This window comes from Lactuca virosa, chromosome 3 (genome assembly GCF_052849685.1).
Source record: "Lactuca virosa cultivar CGN04683 chromosome 3, Lactuca_virosa_CGN04683_v6, whole genome shotgun sequence".
NCBI classification, from domain to species: domain Eukaryota; kingdom Viridiplantae; phylum Streptophyta; class Magnoliopsida; order Asterales; family Asteraceae; genus Lactuca; species Lactuca virosa.
Genome location: NC_136428.1, coordinates 216,347,878 through 216,353,229, shown reverse-complemented (window position 1 = coordinate 216,353,229; position 5,352 = coordinate 216,347,878).

The window sequence follows — 5,352 nt, the reverse complement described above, 5'->3', positions numbered from 1 at the left end:
TTGATGTAAAAGTTTGTAAGTGTTTGATGTAAATGTTTGTAAACTTCCTAGAAAATCCTATATTTTCTACTAAAGCAGTCTTCTACCAAGACCCAACTGTTCTTTATGTTTGTTCTTTTGTAAAACTGAGTATTTTCCCAAAGTATGACTATCATTACCAAAATATAGTTTTCATTACCGTTTATGTGAGAAGATCACAATGCGAATGAAATGGGAAAAATAAAGATGTACTGTAGTTTTATCTAAGTAACTACCAATGTACTAACTACCTTAAACCTGTTTGTTTAATTAAGGTAAAATGTGATAAGATTGTAACCATACTTGATTGACTAGTATAACACGACGTTGAGACGTCGAAAATGGTATGGCATTCGTCACCCGTAGACCTGCAGGTCCCATTGTAGCTAGCAGTAAGGTGTAGGATGGTCAATCGCGTATAAATCTATACACAATTTCACGCTCTCCCTTCAGGAGACTCTGGGTACAAAACGTGACACAACAGTCTATTGTCGTGCCATGAAGTAGTGGCTCACATTAATGTTATAGTATTCTTGTATTTGTATAGTATGTTCTCTCTGTCTAGTGTATAGTATGTTCTCTCTGTCTAGTATTTAGTATGTATTGTTTCTCGTTATAGTAAGTATTGTTTCTCGTTATAGTATGTTTGAACTGACTTATGTATGAACTGACTCTTGTATGTTTCATTTTTCTAGAAATAGTAAATAGTGACTTCCTAAATGATACTTATTATAGTTTACTCGCAATGTTGTTTGTATGATTGAACATGTTTGAACTCCTTTGCTACCCAAAGGTATTGAAATGAACTAAGAACTTTTATATCTATATACATATACATAATATATAACTAAGATTCAAACAACATTCGGACAAACCACCGATACCCTAAGTCCCCAACCAAACAAGGAACAGAAAATAAGGCGAGTTATCAGTCCTATGCCCTTTCAATCCTATTTATATATTTATATCTATATAGACATGATTTTGACAAAATATAAGTTTAAAAGAGTTTTGATAAAAGATTTTAACATATAAAAGAGTTTATAAAACAATTTGAAGCAATTTGTTTGATAACACAGTTTGAAGTATAAGAAATCCATTTGTTTGATAGTTATTAATCACATATGATTTGATACAATAACTATAATTGTTCTACTTGTATTCCCCTAATAAAAGCATTTAAAATCATTTAAAAGATAAGTTAAGGTGTATGAACGCACCTGCAGTGAGTGATACGAATGAAAGATCGGTTGTAGGATGCTAAGTGTCAAGTGAAGACTCGAACACACACGGATCCTATTTAGCATATAATGACACATATATGTATATAATTAGTGTTTATACAACTAATCATGTATGGAAAACACCTTAGGACTTAGGAAACACTTATATTGAAGTGTTACAATCACAAAGGATTGCATAAAAGAGGTTTAAGGCCACACATGAGTGTGCACGACCAAGGTGTATACGACCAAGGTGTGTACGGCCAAGTTGTGTACGGCCACAAGTGTGTACGGCCAAGGTGTGTATGGCCACTTGGGTGTATGGCCACCTAGGTGTACGGCCCTGGAGTGTACGGCCGTACACTCCTTGCAGAACATGCCAAGAAGGTGTTTAAAGGTCCTATCTAGCATCCTATAAGTGTCCATGATCTAATGTGGGGACATAACATGATTCGAAGGCCTAGATATGCACTAAACAAGGGGTGTAACGGCCATATGAAGGGTGTACGGCCGTACACTCTTTGTGTTCATGCACTAGATGATGTTTTAAGGCCAAAATTCATGTGTTTAACCAGCCTAGCTAGAAGATAGAAGAAAGACTCACACTTTTGGAGGTTCTAATGAGTTCAAGGCCCAAGCACTAGTAGGTGTTCTTGGCGTTCTTGGTAAAAGTGTTGAACACTTGAAGATCTACTCAAAAGAGGTAATTTCATGGATGAAATCAAAGGGTGATCTAAGATCATGAAGGATAATCACAAGGAAATGGAAGGAGTTCTTACATTATTGAAGATCCAGATGAAGAAGTTGATGATAGTTGAGAGAGAAATCAGTCTTCTTGGCTTGGAAGTGTGAGGAATGAAGAGAAATGAGGGAATCACTATTATAAGGACAAGAGTGTACGACCCATATGGGTGTACGGTCGTACACCCAACCGTACACCATGTGTACGGCCGTACACTCCCTATGAAGGAGTGTTTGGCCCGAATTTTGATAGTATGAACTTTAGGAACTCATTTCTATACCCTATCCTTGAATGTACAAGACTTGTAACACTCAAACAGACCCTAAACAACGCTAAAAGATAGTAGAAACGAGTCAGACATTGATTGAATTGAATAGTTGTACAAGATAGAAATTTCGGGTTGTCACAGTTTACATACCTTTTGATTATTGTAGTAAATAATCAACAATTCCTTCTTGAACAAGAACCAGAATTCTCGTGCCTCTAATGGTTTGTACCCAAACCCTAGCAATAAAAGACTTGAGAGGAGAGATGAGGGAGGATGAAATATTTGGCTTTTCTTTTTGAAAAAGGAGTGGCTGGAAATATGAGGTCTAAGGGTCCTTATATAGCTGAACAAGGAACCCCTTATAAAGCTCTAATTTTAATATAATACTATTATATCAAATTAGGTAATTATCTACATTCCTAATTATCCTTAAAGATTAATCTGGAAACCTAAGGAGGCTTCAAATTTTCAGCCATCCATAGAAAATTCTAAAATCCTTTTTCTGTTCGACTATTGAACAATTACAGCTTAGGTCCTTACACTTTTAATTAATCCAATTAATCTCAAAATTAATTCTAATTAATTTCTGATTAATTATTATTAAATAATACTATCTCTAATTAATATATTAATCTCATAAAATATTAATAAATTATTTATTACTATTTATTAATCTTATAATAAACCAATAAATCAACCTCTCTCTCCAAAAAGTCATTCTTTCAATTAATAGTTTTGAGGGCAACCCAAAAGGACTTTGTTTTTAATTCAAGTACATACCAATTTAGTTATTGGCTTAGACACGTAATCGAGCATTATCCCACTTGGATAAGTTTATAACTACAATTGCAAGTATAATTTCTAAATCAAATAGTAAAGGGTGATTTCCAAAGCAACTCCAGACCCTGATCTGATTAGATATCAGTCCTAAGATAAGCGATCACATATTCCTCCATTCTTCAAGATATCGTATGTACATGAGCCATGGATTACAATCAATCTCTTGTCCAAAATTCTGTTTTGCGATTTCCAGATTTGTGATGACCTCATAAGACTATTAATTGAACACATCAATTTAGTCCTAGCTGGGCCCAATACTATAATGTCAACACCAAATCACTGAGGGGCACAAAGATATTGCTTTTCCTGTTATGGAAAAAGGAACAAATAAATTCCGACTCATATGCTGGTATCTTTTACTCACCATATCATGCATGCCACTACGCTTTATAGCATCAGATTACTGATGCGTTTACATAACATCAATGCAGAACCGAATTTTAAATTACAACTCATATATATCCATTTCGAGAATATAAGAGATTATCATCTCAGAATTACTCGTGAATGATACATGAAATAATTCTCTAAGCGTGGGTTTATTCAATACTAAAAATCTCCATTTTCTAAGTACTCATGAATATTGTAGCAACCATTGCAATGACTAATCTCCATAGGCAATCTACAATCTATTCATGACAGTCTTGATTCACTACTTACTTCCAAAAGTGTGAGCGGCTGTGGAATATAGAGCAATCAAATCATCCAGGAAGTAAAACATGCAAAATGAAACACGAAGTCATATATAAGACAGTAACCATACTCATAAATAATCTCTATTATTCAATCACCAAAGTCAATTACATTTATTTTGTTACAAGTTTCAAAATATCAACTGACTACTAAAACTAATATCATCTCTCAAGCCTATGCTCCTAGCATGTTGGTTATGTTTAACCCTACTCAGAGCCTTTGTGAAAGGATCGACATGATTATCTTCTGAGGATGCTCTCTTCACTATAAGATGACCTTCTTCAACCGTATGTTTGATGTAATGTTACTTTCTGATGATATGCTTGGATCTACCATGATCCTTGGGTTCTTTGGTCAAAGTAACCACACCGTCATTATTATAGTAAAGTTCCAATGGCTCTTGAATGGTCGGGACTACTCCGAGATCTCTAATGAAGTTCTTTAACCAAACAGCCTCCTTTGATGTCTCACTCGCTGCGATGTAATCTGATTCACAAGTAGAATCAACCACCGTATCCTTCTTGGAACTTTTCTAAGTCGCTGCTCAACCATTTAACACAAACACCCAGCCCGAATGAGAACAAAAGTTGTCTCGATCTGTCTCAAAGTTGGCGTCACTATATCTACTTACTATTAATGTATCATCGCCTCCAAGGACTAAAATAACATCCTTCATCCTTTTGCAGATACTTAAGTATGTTCTTTACTGCAGTGAAATGAGCTCTTCCAGGATTTCCATGAAAGCGATTGACCATGCTCAAGGCATAAGACATGTCAGGGCGAGTACATGTCATAACATATATGATCGATCCTACGGCCGAAGCATATGCGACTCAACTCATCTCAACTATCTCTTCATCTGTACTAGGGCTTTGAGTCTTACTCAACTTGGCATTACTCTAAATAGGCAGTTCCTTTTTCTTGGAATTTTCCATACAAAAACGCTTTAGTGTTTTATCCAACTAAGTATTCTGACTAAGACCAATAGGTATTTTCTTTCTATCCCTTAGAATCCTTATCCCAAGAATATAGACAACTTCCCCTAGATCCTTCATGGCGAAACACTTCTCGAGCCATGTAACATCCCAAGTTCGAAAGCAAGAAGTTGGAGGGTGGTAAGTGTAAATTAAGGAAACTACTCGACGAGTAGGTATGCTACTCGTCGAGTCGGAGCGGGATTGATCGCGGGTTAAGTGGACAACTCGCCGAGTCGGAAGACGTACTCAACGAGTTGGTGCTGGAATGAGAAAACCCTAATCCCGAGGGTTACACCCTATTTAAAGGACTTTATGTCCTTCTCCCAGCCTCCTATTCCCCCAAAGAGTTCCAGAAAACCCTAATTTCGTGTGAGACTTCATTGTTGAGGAGATTGGAGCTTGGAAGAGGAATTTGGTGGAAGGAGCTTGAGAAATTAGAGGCTAGCATCAAGGGGCTTGTGTAGTTCTGGGATCTACATCAGTTTGGGCACATCTCAGAGGTAAGGAGCCATTATCTTAAGCTATTTTCTTTTTGGGTTCATCCTTGGTGGTTGATTTGGAGTTCCTTAGCTTATTTGAGATCTATTTCGG